This window comes from Tenrec ecaudatus, chromosome 5 (assembly GCF_050624435.1).
Source record: "Tenrec ecaudatus isolate mTenEca1 chromosome 5, mTenEca1.hap1, whole genome shotgun sequence".
Classification (NCBI taxonomy): domain Eukaryota; kingdom Metazoa; phylum Chordata; class Mammalia; order Afrosoricida; family Tenrecidae; genus Tenrec; species Tenrec ecaudatus.
In genome coordinates, this window is record NC_134534.1 from 143,375,193 (window position 1) to 143,390,147 (window position 14,955).

The 14,955-nt window shown below is 38.7% G+C and overlaps 1 protein-coding gene across 4 annotated transcripts in view; it reads left to right on the forward strand.

Moving 5' to 3' along the window:
- Positions 1-14,955, forward strand: part of FHIT (fragile histidine triad diadenosine triphosphatase) — a 1,786,389-nt gene that overhangs the window by 1,116,435 nt on the left and 654,999 nt on the right. The window lies entirely within an intron of this gene.

Consider the following 14,955-nt stretch of genomic DNA (forward strand, 5'->3'; position numbering starts at 1 on the left):
TCTCCGTATCTGGGACCCCACAGGCCTTCCCTACCTGGACTTCTAGGCCTGAGTTCGCTGCGTCAAACTCACCTTTTGAAACATAGCATAAAACCTGTGAAAGCTGGAACCTGGGAGAGGCAGAAACTGGTTAGAGAAGGAAAATGCAAATACCGTTCAATAAAATAACCCCTGGGAAAGTGGTAAGACTGCGCCTAGGAAAACAGGTTTCGCTGTAATTCCAAATTTTCTAGGAGGAGGGAATCTGATGGGCTCAGTGTGAATCAAGTACACGCCCTTGACCTTTCAGTTCCAGGTGTCTCTGAGGCAGGTAGGAAGGTCACTATTTGAGTCAGTTTGCTCATTGGATAGACATTCAAAAATGTTTCCTAGTTCATCTATGAATTGATAAGGAATGCAGGTTCAGGAGAGGTTAGATTCTATTTAATGTTGTTATTGTTGTTAATTGCCATCCTGTTGCTAAGTTAGTGCCAACACATAGCAACCTAATGTACAACCGAACAACGCATCACCCAATCCTGTAGCAGTCTCACACCGTTCTCAGGGTTGAGTCCACTGCTGCTGCTCGGTGTCACTCCATCTTGCCGAAAGCCTCCCTCTTTTGTGCGAGCATGATGTTCTTTTCCGGGGACTGGTCCAAAGTCCAGGGATGGATTCTCTCCATCCTCGCAGCTAAGGGTCATTCTGGCAATCCTTCTCCCGAGACACACCCGTTTGTTCTTTTGACAGTCCATTGTACTTTTCTTCTTTCCATTTTTTATTAACAGCTTTATTGGCACATAATCCACAAATCACACAATTCAATAGTTCGATCACATCAAGAAGAGTTGTGCAATCATTACCACAATCGATTTTAGAACATTTTCTCCCCTCAAAGCCCATGGTTAGATCACTTTTAAAATGAGTTGTCTAATCACCATCAGTTCTAGAAAGTGCTCCATTCCCCCATCCCCATACCTGGTTTGTCTCCCCAGTCCCTTCACTTTTGCTGCCTTCGACCCCATCCCATGCCCCAACCCTACCTCCATATAAAACCTCGCTTTAGCTCTTATCTCTTTGCCTCAACGCCTTCTGTCCCTGGTACTTTAATATTCGTCTTCATTTTTCTTTGGGCTTATTCAATGTCCAGTTTTCACAGGTAGATGAGACGACTGAAAATACCCTGGCTTAGGTGGAGCGTGCCTAGTCAGTCTTGTGCAGCGGATGTAACATTAGGTATGTTCATCCATAAATGGGCACTCCGCTTGTTTATAAATCAAGTTCACATTTTAAGAATGGAATTTGTGATGTATCCATTTGAACTTTCATAATCCTTTTTGGCTAGTTTCTTTTTGTTTGATTGAATTGTCACTTGTTTTTAATTCATTTTACCTGTTTAGGGCCTCTCATTTTTCTTGAGTGCTTTTTTGTCTTTCACTCACTACACTGCGACTTTCCTAAGGACAGGGACCATGTGTTCTCCATCTGAGAGCCTCAGTGCCTAGCACGCTAATAGTACCAGCTTCCCTGCTATCAAAAGGGAGACTGGCTTGATGAAATTCTCTGCAAGCTAAAACGCCATACAATGAGTAAAAAGTATTCTTAATTTCTTTGGGAAACCATTTTGAGTATTCAGAGACCCCAAAAAGAATGCACCTAAAACTAATCAAACTACAACAGAGCACCTGAAAGAGCACCAGCACTGGGTGCTCGCCGGCACAGATCAAGGCTACGGTGACTGGATGCGGTGATGCTGAGGGAGCTTGCTGGAGAAGCAGCTCGGCGACCCCACTTTCAGGCCAAGGCTGCCTCTTTAAGGGTTTGCTTCACAATATACACTGACTTTCAGTTTCCACTTTTGCCTCTGAAATCTTTGGGTTCCTTTTTGTTAGCAAAAACGAATACTAATGTAATCATTTTGTGAGAGGGACTGACGTCATGTGAGCGTCCACAAAGCAGCATACCTGTACGGGGCAGGTGCTCAGTACATGCTGCTTCAAGGTAGAGCTAGATGAAAGATTATCTGCCCACATCACAAATATCTCCTTATGCTCTCACATTTGTAAAATCTGTTCTCTGTTTGAATTATAAACAACTGAAAGAGAACTTAGACTGAAACTCCTACATAAAGTGATACACAATGGAACCTTGATGTTTCTGAAAAGTGCAGATTAATCAGTGGGAGATGCCTCACAGGAAAACACTGGGCTTCCAGGAAAATCCACCCGGAGCGCGATTGGAAGGAGGACAGCCGTGCGCCAGCGGAATTATTTCCAGGGGACAGTTGTACATCTCAAGATACTGGCAAGAAGTTTCCGCTGATGGAACATATCGGCTTAAGGTTTCCAAGATAATGGAACACTGAAAACACTTTGCATATCCATAGGTACTTTCTTAGTCCGTCTCTTTTCTTTTACCTTATTTTCTTTTACGCATTTGAAAGAATTTTATTGTGGTAAAATGTATCACATGGAATGGTCATGTGGTACACTTTAAGATGTAATTATCTATAAGTAGAATTTAATGGCCTAATTACATTCTCAGCATTGTGCAACCATTACCCCGACATCTTTCAGAAGCTTTGCAGCACCCCAAATCAAGACTTCCTACCCACTGAGCAAACACTCCTCAACTCATCTCTCTCATAGTTTCTAGCACTTTCTGCCTCTGTAAATCTGACCCTTCTGGATAGTTTTATAAGTGGGATCCTATAATACCTGTCCCTTTGTTTCTGAATTATTTTATTTAGCATAATTTTTCAAGGTTCATTCATGGTTTAGCTTGTAGGAGGACCTCTTTTACATGGAGATAGAATCCAAATTTAAGGTGTAGGCCCTGGTCTGCATGAATAAGTGCTTTAAGTCCTCTACTTACAGCAAGGTTGTGTCATCTGCATATTGAATATTATTAATGACTTGTCCTCCAATTCCAGTGCTGCATTCCTCTTTATATGGTTCGATTTCTTTGATGATTGCTTAACAGAGAAATTAAATAAATATGGTGAAAGTATACAACTCTGACTCACATCTTTCCTGATTTTGAACCATGCAATGTCGCCTTACCTATATGTGAGCATCATTAAGTGTTCTAGTATTTCCATTGGGTTATTTATAATTTGTCATGATTCACACAGTTGGATGTCTTTGCATGATCATTGAAATACAAGTCAACATCTTTCTGATATCTTCTGCTTTACTGTGATGCCAGAGGCTACACTATCGATTTTTCAAATACCACCAGGGTTACACGGAGTAGACAGGTGTCTGAGAAGCTCCCAGGTCAAGACAAACAGACAAGAAGAGGCAGTCCAGTTATGGGGGGGGGGGGGGAAGGTTCATTAAAAACCTTATGAATAGCAGCGAAGTATTACCTGATATAATGGCAGGAGATGAGGACCTCAAGTTGGAAGGCACGCAAGGGCTGCCTTTCAAAGGAGAATTGATCTTCTTGCTGTGGGCGGGCGGGGTCATTCATCTGCGGCAGCGGCACACCACTAAATGAGAATAAACCGTTGCAGACATCCCTTTAATAACCAGGTTATGTAATGTATGGAGTATGACTCTAGGGAAATTTGAAGTCATAAAAAATGAAATTGAATGCGTAAACATTGATATCCTAGGTATTAGTGAATTAAAATGGACTGGTAGTGACCATTTTGTATCAGGCAGTCACGTGGGGCAACTTTCGGGGTCATTATTCTGTCTCCCATCCATACTGTGGACATGGGTATTTCATGTGGAATGAAAAGGGAAACAATATGTAGTTATTACAGTCAAGAAAGTTTAGTGATGGACAAAAAATTCAACTTCAGATCATGTAAATCCCATTGTCTGCCAATTCTTTCTCAAACTTTTCCTCACTGTTACCACCAGAAATGTCACGCTTATTCCTCCCTCACCTCCGCTGGCCCAGTCCCGTGCCATAGTGTGGAACTGTACACACAAATCGCTGCCATTACGTTGATTCTCATTCACAGCAGCCCCGTAGGACAGAGGAGAAGGGCGCCTGTGGATTCTGGGACGTAATGTTTGTGGGAGAAGCCAGCCTTATCTTTCTCCTGCCGAGCAGTTGGTGGGCTCAAACCGCCGACCTTTGGATCAGCAGCTCAATACTTGCTAGCAGTTCAATGTGTACAGTCCATCACACCGCCAGGGCCAATGTTAGGGTTGCCATTATTAAACTCTTATTGTGCTCCGAGGACGACAGTCAGTACATTAAGGTATATAGCTATGGAAGCAAATGCCACTGTTTGAATAAATAAATGAATATATTGCTATAAATAAATCATGTGACACATTGAGTTTCCTAAACTTGTTAGTGATTGATCCTGAAAATGCATAGTTAGAAGCACAAATTATCCCCAAAATAAGTCACATTTAATATCCACAATATAAATTCTATAAGATATATATATGCATATCATAAAAACAATGAAATGTGAGCTCACTTTCTATGACTTAAAGAAATATATTACTAATAGCAGAAAATCTCTCCTTTGTAGCTACCTTCTTCTCCCATTTAGACTTCAAGGACACATTAGTGAGCCTTTGAATGATATCCATAGTTTTCATTTTAATCTGAAGGTTATTTATTAAGTGACATTTTCAGAGAGATACAAAACCTACCTCCTGGTTAGTGGTTGTGTGAAGTCATTTTCAGTATGTGTGAGAGAGCAGTGAATCAGAATATTTATAGTTTCGCACTCTTAAAAATGCCCTTCAAATATGTGTTCATGCAGTAGCTTCATTCTAAGTTTTACAGGACTTTGGCTAAATATCAAAATGAGCCTCAGTAAATGAGTTTACACTAGCCTGCTCTGGTAGTCAACACTCTAGAAAAATATAACACCTAAAAAATTATTTTTAAGAGCATTCATCAGCCTATATTTTTATTTTACCCAAATTGGCCGTTATTAAGTCTTTAACTATTTTCTGAATAAAACAATATAATGGTTAGGTTTTGTGTCAGCTTGGTAGAGTCTCGGTGGTTTGGTCCTTAAGACCTCGTAATTTCCCATGATGTGAGTTAACACAATGCAATTATCTCCATAGTGAGCACTGCTATGAACAGCCAATCATTTGTGAGAACATTAGCATGGGATATGACACCCATACTCGGATTACAGCCCTGATATAATCCATTGGAAGGCAGTCTTTTGGGGGGTGTGGCATGCTTCCAATATAAGTGGGTGCTGTTTAAAATATGCTTGGTTTTTGTTTGGTCTGGATCCTGCATCTGGCCCACTGATCCCTGGTTTTATGAATTCATGGCAGCCAATGGGCTGCCATATTGCCTACCAATTCAGGGAATCAGCAGCAGCTTGTCATCTGATCTACTGACCTTGGACTCATTTACACCTATAGCGACCAGCATATTGTCTTTGTGATGATCTTGAATTCACAAGCCCCTGCAGATAATGTGAGTCAGGAGACGCCTCCAGCATAACTCTGACCAATAGGTGTAGAGCTAGTCCCAACTTGGGCTAACCCATTTCTCCAATTGTGTGAACTGTTTTCTCCATCTGAATCTCTCTCTCTCTCTCTCTCTCTCTCTCTCTCTCTCTCTCTCTCTGTAAAAATCCTCTGTAGAGGACATGATCTAAGAGAAAGAATAAATGAAATGTAAGGGAGAAATAGATGAGTATGGATAAATAATGATGTTATTAAAGCTAGGGATTGTGAGACTTCATATCATGCACCTTGAACATGTCAGGAGAAACGGGTCCTTGGAAAAGGACATCTGTTGTAAATTGAAGAAGAGGAAGACCTTGCTGAGGTGGATGGACACAGGGGTTGAAACAATGGACTCACGCATAGGAACCAGTGTGCACAATTGGGAAGTGTTTCATTCCATTGTGCATAGGCTCACTGTGAATGAGAATGGACTCGCTGACCCCTACCAGCAACAACAGTTAAGCCCTTGGGCTTCTCAAACTAGGATTTTGTGGCGATCCTTGTGAAGAATAAGGAATTATATAACGCACCTTGGTGGTGGACTGATTAGTGGTGGACTTCTAATCTCAAAGTCACCAACTCGAACCTGCCAGGTTCTCTGAGGGAGAAAAATGGGATTTTCTATCCCTGAAAGAGTTACAGTATTGGAAACTTATGGAGACAGTTCTACCCTGTCCTTTAGGGTTGCTATGGGTCAGAGTTGACTCAATGGCAGTAATTTTTGTTTTCTTTATTGAAGTGGTACATAACGATAAACATGCTATAATTTCTTAGAAAGGAACTTTCTCAGATGATTGAGTGATCTTCAATATTTTTCCTAGTGGGTATTTGGCATTATTAAAAAATCATTATATTATGAAGATGCAAATTCACATGGCCTTATAAAGCTTTAATTTTTCATCTTTTTGTTCAGTGTGTTGAAATCATTACATTTAACAATTTGCAGTATTTTTAACTAGTTATATGTATATAATAACTCTACAAACACTATTATTTAAATAAAACAAGCCAAAAATATTCTTCAAATCTCATATAGCTAAATAATATGGTTTTTTGCCACTTTATTTTTCTTCAAGTTCTTCTATTAATCTTCCACTATAGAAATTGAAGGCTTAACTTCCCTTTTCTCCTTTAGTTCTATTATATGGACTCTTACTCCCTGTATATTTTTTTGAAAGTTTGATTAAATCAATATTCAATGTTTACAACAATATTCTATTAAATATTATCCAATGTTGGATCAGAAAATAAGCTAACAACCATAGTTCCTTTTCTGCATGCCTGTTGTTTTCTTTGGAGGTCAGAATTAGGTTGTGTTCTAGTTAATTAGGTTTTCTAAGTGCTTATAACTATCTAAGTTCCACACTATTCACTAGTGATTAAACTGCCTCAAACTGTTTACTTGCTTCTAGTTTTCTATAAATTTCATGTTTCTGAAGACCTCTTTCCTGGAGCTGTCAAGCCCCCTGTAGACGAATGTCCATGGGTTCTCGATTTGACCGGCTACACAAATAAAGCTTAAATTGTTAGCCCAGTTCAGGACCTGACCACATCCTGGCTCTAAGGAACGGATAGCAGATGTGCTTGATCCCTTTTTCTCATTACTAATAGTTTTATTGAGGTATCAGTCACCTATTTGAAGTGTAAAATTCAATATTTTTAGTATGCTCACAGAATTGTGTAACTATCAATGCAACCAATTTTCAAACCGTTTTATCATTTATGGACCTTCGAATGATATCCACAGTTTTCATTTTAATATGAATGTTATTTATTAAGTAACATTTCAGTGAGATACAAAACCCGCCTCCTTTTTAGAGACAAAGCACATATCCATTAGCAGTCCCTTCCCAACCATATCTGTTTATTCCTCTATTCTTGATATTCCACGCCAATGGACTTGTACAGGATGCAGTCTTTTGTGACTGATGTTTTTGTGTGATATTTTCAAGGTTCATCCATGGAGTAGTAGGCGTTAGTCCTTCATTTGTTTTTATTGCCAAATAATGTTCTATTGTAAGAATCTGCCACATTTTCTGTATCCATTTGCCTGGTAGTGAACATTTGGTTTATTTTCACGTTTTGTCTATTATTAACAGTGCCTTGGTGGTCATTCCTGTCTTTGTTTGTATGTGCTTATTTCAATATGCTGGCCTGTAATACCTGGAACTGATGAGGCATGCGGTAATTCGATGTTTAAACTCTTGAGGGAGGGACTGTCAGGCTTTTGTCCGAAGCAACCGCACTGCCTTATTTCCCAGCAAAAGAGTACGAGAGTTCCAATTTCCTCACGTCCTTGTCACTTTGATTATTAGCTGTCATTTTATCACAGGGTGTTTGTGAAACGATACCTCATTGTGGTTTGACCCGCATTTCCATATAGCTAACATTATTCACCATCATTTAACGTATGTTTGGGTAATGTTGTGGGGGACCCGGTGGTGCACTGTGGTAAGCATTGGTGGACTAACCAACAAGTCAGCAGTTCAAACTTAGCAGCTTTGAGGAAGAACTATGTGGCAGGCTGCTTCTGTAAAGATTTAGTCTTGGAAAAGCTTCGGCATGATTCTATTCATATAGGGTAGCTGTAAGTCAGAATTGACTCAGTGGCAGTAAGTTTGAATTTGTTTGCGATATTTGTGTACCTTCTTTTGAGAAGTGTCTATTTAAATCCTTTCCTGATTTTAAATAGATTTTATTTTCATGTTTGTGTTTTAAGAATTTTGTATATATTCAGGTTATAATGACATTAAATATAAGATTTGCAAATATTGTCTTCTATTTTTAAGATGCCTTGAGGAACAATACTTTTTCTTTCTTTCTTTCTTTTTTTACTCCCCCCCCCCAAAGGTTGCAAAATGCTAGGTAAGGTGAACATCTCACCTAAAAATTTTTCCCTTAGAAATAATTTTAAATGACCTATCATGTATGAGGGGTTACCTTAGAAAACCTGGAATTTCACTGGCTGGAACAGAGCTTTCTGAGTAGCATGCATTTTCCTTGCTAGGCAAGCATTAAGCAAGTTACTCTGAGTTAGTGCACACAGTGGCATTGCCTGGGAAGGTTCTCTCTGGTCACAGTGAACTTTTTCTTAAAAGCAGTTTCACTTTCGAATCTTGGGTTTTATGATGGCTGATTTAAGAGACGAGTATGCAGCTGTGAAATTTTGTTTCCTGCTTGCAAAAAATGCCCCAGAAACTGCTGTGATGTTGAACACAGCTTACAAGGACATCGTGATGAGGAAAAATTCAAGTGCATGATTGGTTTTCTCATTTCAAAAAATCTGAAATATTAATTGATGACAAACCTCATTCTGGATATCCATCACCCTCCCAAAGTATGAAAATGTCAACTCAGTTCATTTGGAGTTTGTGCCGCCAGGTCAGACTGTTAATCTAGCTTTCTGTTTAGAGGTTTTGAAAAGATTGTGTGACTGTGTGTGTGCGACAAAAAGGACCTGATTTGTGGCAGGTGGGGGACTGGTTTTGCCACCATGACAATACACCTGCTCACTAACCATCTCAGTGCACCCGTTTTTTGCAAAACACAGCATGCCTCTCTTGCCCCATGCACCTTACTCACCTGACCTTGCTCCATATAACTCCTATTGTTTTTTTCTGTGACTTAAGAGGGAAATGAAAGGACAGCAATTTGAAGACATTGAAGAGGTGAAGGGAAAAAATGAGGCAGGTGAGTTTCAAGAAGGTGAATTTTAAAAATGTTTCCACAAATGGAATCTCAGACTTGACAAATGTATTAAGTGTAGTTGAGGGTACTTTGAAGGTGACAAAGTTGTTTTCTAAAAATAGATAAATAAACACATAGCTTTGAAAAAGATCTGCTTTTTTTGGTGGGGGTTACCCCCTCATATACAGGGTTTTATCATATGATACTATATAATAATTCCTTTAAAACCATATAGGTATATAGATATAAACATTTGCCATTTCAACCAATTTAATATGTACAATTCAGCGATATGAAATTCACCATGTTGCTCAACCATCGTCACTATTTACAAAATTTTTATTATCTTGAAAACAAACCCAAGGCTCCTTAAAAAAAATAACTCTCCCAAGTGTCCCAAGCCATCATTAATACATTTCGGTTTTTATTTACTTTCTTAGTCTAGATAGTTCATATAAGTGGGATTATATACTCTTCTTTGGTCTCTGACACACTTTACTCAGCATTATGTTTTCAAAGTTTAACCTTGCCTGAGCATGTATTGGAACCTCTTTAATCTTCGTGACGGAATGCCCTTCCACCGCTGCATGTATATATTATGTTTGTTTTCTCTGCATTTGTTGGTGGACATTTGTTTTGTACCCACCTGGTTACAATGACTAATGCTGCAATGGATGTTAGTGTATTTGAGTCTTTGCTGTTAAGTTTATATATATATATATATATATATTTGAATGGGATAGCTGTGTCATAAAGTAATCATATATTAAACCCCTTGAGGAACAAACTATATTTCGCTGAAGCTGCAGCAGCGTTTTACAATCCCACCAGCAATGGGAAAGGGTTGTAATCCCATCACATCCTCATGAATATTTCTTGTTTCTGTTTGTGCTGCTTGCCATTCTAGTGGAGGCAAGATGATAACTCACAGGAGATTTTGTTGCGTTTTCCTAATGGATAATGATTAGGAGCATCTTTTCTTGCGCTTTTCTGACCATTTGTATATCTTCTTTGGTGAAATGTCTATTCAAGTTTGTTGCCCATTTTCGAAGATGTTATTTGTCCTTTTGTTGTAGATGTTCTTGTGAGTATTAAACCTTTGCCAAGTAATCGTCCCCAAGTATTTTTCTTGTATAGTAATTCTTATGCATGTGAATATGTTAAAATCACCTTTTAAAAGGGAAGAAAAGGGGGACCTACATTCAACTGAATATCATAACCATTTCACTCCATAGGTTCTGTTTACACTTGCATTTGCACAGGTTTTGCTTTTTGTTCAATTTCAATTAACTTAATACTTGTTCAAATTTTTGTTTTTAACGTTGTTAAGATTAAATGATACAAAAGAGTCTTTAACTTTGAAGACTGAGATGTGATGCGCACCAGGGAAGTTTTCAAACCTCATAATTTAATAGTTCCTATAGTAGCCATTCATTGTATTCAGCTTTTTTTTTTAAGATCTAACTTTTCTAATCAATAGTATCGTGTTGAGTAATATAGGCAGAGTTTACGAACGAAAGGCTTTATCAGAGAATGTACAGCAGAACTGATTGAACTTAGTAAAACTCTAAAATGTCTCAAATTTATTTTTAACAGTTTCATTGGCATAAAATCCGTATGCCATGCAATTGAATAGCTCAGGCGTATTAAAAAGAGTTACACAATCCTCACCACAGTCAAGGCTTTAGAACATTTTCTTCTTTCTTTGGCTCACTGTTGTCAGCTCCCCATTTGCCCTCAATCTCCCCCGTGAAAACGTCCTGCCCTGCCCCCGCCCCAAGAAACTACCAAGGCAACCATTGCCTCCACAGCTTTACCTACCCTGGATTTCATATTCAGAAGAACATATCGAAAAAAGAAGAAAAAACTCAATTTAAAAGTATTTTCAATGAAATTGTCGTGTTATCTCTTTATTTTAGTTTGAATATCCAGAATCTATAGTGATACCCTACCTTTCATTCCTCCTATGGCTAATTTGTGCTCCTTTCTTTTTCGCTTTTTTTGATAGAGCTAGAAATTTGTTGGTGCAATTGATAATGTCAAATAACTTTTCAGTTTCCTTTTTTCTGTATTGCTTTTCTTATTGACTGATAATCTGCTTCTGACTTATTGTTTCCCTTTAATGTACTTACAAAGGAATTATCTTAAGGTAAAATTTAGTTAATCTATTCTGAAAATATTTTGTTCTTTTATAAAGCTATGCTTCTTATTGTAAGTAGTGCTCTATCTGCATCTGACCTTTGGGTGCACTGCATTTTCACTCTTACTCACTTCAAATTATTTTCTAATTTGTCTTGTGATTAAAAAATATGAGCTATGTGGAAGTGTGCTGTTTCACTTCCAAATACTTGTGAATTTTGTTCATATTGTTTTTAGTTTTATGGTTGACTTCTAATTTACAACTTTGTGGTCAGTGAATCTGCTCTGATTTCATTCAGACTTGTTTTATGCCTTATATATGGTTTAAAATGGTAGCATTTCCCATGTGCACTTGAAAAGAGCAAGTAATTACTGGGCTTGCATTTTATAAATGACAATTTGATCCATTTTCCTGGTTGTTTACACATTTAATATATATGTTCTTAATGTTGGAGTTTGTGAATATGATGTGATTATGTAAGTTGATTTTGTGCTTTGCTTTTCAAATTCATTTAAATCTAGTTCATCAGACAGTCATATTTCTTTCTGTGATCTTGATCCTTTCAAGATTTTGTTTTGAGCTTTGGTAAAGCTGAAGTAAAAGATTATTTTAAGGTTCATATAGTTTTACTATTGATACCTGATCTTGCAGTGGTATCTATTATATGCATTGATGGATTCTCAGCAAGGTGTGTAGCTCTGATTGGTTACAGATCAAACGTCCCCCAGTGATTTTTGAGTTCTGAAAACTGCCCACGTTACAGTTCTTTGCCCGACTTCTTGGACATTGAGTGTTATAATTCACTCAGATATTCAAGAGAACCCATGTCCACAATTCTGCATCATTCCATTCTCTCCAGTATTCTTTTCTGCAAATCCTAGCCACATTTTTGTCCCTACCTCCACCTCCCACCCTCCGCCCCCAACTGTAATCTTTTGAGCCATCAACTGAAGGAAACCACCCAACTCAACCTTGGCTCCGTGTTTCCATGAAGCAACTCAGAGGTGCATTTCCTCGAAAACCAGCAATGTCGTAAGGCTCACCTTGTTCATCTCTCTTCTCTGAGGACCGCTGTCTTGTATGACCTATTGTTTCATCTCAGAAGACTTTTGTTTAGCGAATTTTGTTCCTTTTCATACTTATTTGTAGACGTAGAGCAATTCTAGCCTCTATCATGGTCCAAAGCGAACATTCCTAGCATTGTTTTTCATTTTCTTTGTGAATTGGAGGTCTTATTTTATCACTGTTTCATAATTAAGGAAATGAGGTAAGAAAATTGATTTTATTTGGGCTATCACAATAAAGAAAACCATCCAGATCCAAAGACCAGAATGTCTTAGCAAGTCAGATTTACTTTATATTTTTATAAAAGGAGATAAATTATAGGTGTGGTAGTTTATATTTGGGACTGTTACACAAGAAGTTGTTGTTGTTAACTGAGTCAGTTCCGACTTATAGTGACCTTGTGTACACCAGGTCTGAGCCATCCTCACAACGGCTGTTATGTGTGAGCTCATAGTTGCAACCACGTGCGTCAATCCATCATGTTGAGGGTCTTCCTCTGTTGAGCGGCCCCTCTGCCTTACCAAATACGATGTCCATTGACATGTCCAAAGTACATGAGACCAAGTCTCGTCATCCTTAGTTCGAAGGAGCATTATGGCTATATTTCTTCCAAGACTTTGTTTCTGGGAGTCCATTGCATTTTCAATATTCTTCACCAGAACCATAATTCAAATGGATTACTTCTTTGGTCTTCCTTATCTAGTGTCCAACTTTCATATGTATATAAAGTGATTGCAAAAAAAAAACCATGGTTTGGGCCAGGTGCACCTGAGTCCTCAAAGTAACACCTTTGCTTTTCAACACATTAAAGAGATCTTCTGCAGCAGATTTACTCAATGCGGCCAGTCCTTTGATTTGTTGAATGCTGCTTCCATAAGTATTGATTGGGGATCAAAGGGAGACCAAATCTTTGGCAACTTCAGACTTTTCTCTATCATGATGTTACATATTGGTCTAGTTGTGAGGATTTTTGTTTTCTTTGCATTAAATTATAATCCGTATTGAAGGCTGAAATCAGCACGTGCCTCACTCCTCCTAACTTTCAGCCAGCAGGGCTGTGCCACCTCCATACGACATGTTGTGAAGGAGCCTCCCCAGGCCCGATGCCCTCTTCTTCTGTGTGGAAGCCAGATCCGCTGATTGTTTGCTCAGCACACAGACTGAAGAAGTATGATGAGGGGATATAACCCTGACACACACATTGTTTGATTTTAAACCACACAACATCCCCTTGTCCTATTCCTATAACTGCCTCTTGATCCATCTACAGGTTCCTCATAAGCACAAGGAACTGTTTTGGAATTCCTATTCTTCTGAAGGCTACCGCTAGTTTTCTAAATTCCACACAGTTGAATTTTACACAGACCATAAAACACAAGCAAACATCTTTGTCTTCTCTGCGATCAGCCAAGATCCATCTGATTCCACCAATGACATCCCTAGTTTCTCCTGCTCCTTGGAATCAGTCCTGACTTGCCAGCAGCAACCTGTCAATGTGCTCTGCAAACTTTGTTGAAGCACCTTCAGCAAAATGTTACTTGCATGCAGTATGACTGATACTGTTCTATAATGTGTGCATTCTGTTAGGCCATCTTTCTTTGGAGTGGGTATCGATATGAATCTCTCCCAGGGAGTTGTTCTCGGTAGCTGTTTTCCAAATTTCTTGGTAAAGAGACGTGCTTCCAGTGTTTCCTCAGCTTGTTGAAACTTCTCAATCGGTATTCTTTCAATTCCTGAATCCTGGGTTTTCAGAAATGGCTGCTGGTCGCTCTGTCTGAACCTGTCACTTTGGTTGGCTCTGCTGGTATTTGAACAACAGTGACAGACTTCCAGGGTCCCAGCGAAATGAAAGCCACCACAGTAAGACAAACTGACAGACAAGCTGTGGCAATCAAAAGTAATCTCCATTAATTATCTGAAGAGGAAATGTTTTCTTTGGAGTCTAGCTAGTTTTAAGGAGAAAAAAATTTCTAATCCTAGCCAAACTTTCATAGGACAAAGATTAAGAAGTTGGGTAAGGGTTCAAGTGGCTACTAAACTGCAAAGTCATTAGTTCGAAATCACTAGCTGCTCTGAGGGAGATAAACCGGGCTTTCTACTCCCATAAAGATTTGGTCTTGGAAACCCAGAGTCTGTCCTATGGTTTAGCTGTGAATTGAAACTCAGTCGATGGCAGCTGCGTTAGTGTTTTGAAGTGTGAAAGGGGTCTGTATCTGACCTTGTCAGTAGACTCAGCCTTAGTAGATGTTAACAAAGGAATTAACTGTGTATCCAATGTAAGTTATCAGAGAGAATGGACAGTAAGCCCTTTAAGTCATTTGAAAAAAGGTCGGTTCTTTTTAGTAAGTCATTTCTCAGGACTCAAAGTGGGGGCGTGGTCTTCTTACCCTTGCTGTTTTGTAGGCGGGCAATGCTCAGGAAAAGCTAAATGTTGCCAAAGACTAGTTACATGAAGAGTCATTACTTCTTTTGAAGCAATATTATTTTAGAGGTTGTTCACCAATATATTATTGTCAACACAACTTTATATATATAGAGTAGTAATAAATCTTACCATTTTAAAAATTATACTTTTACATTAGGTCTTGGAGCAAACATATGTCTTAATCTTAAAGGAAATTTTATCAAGCC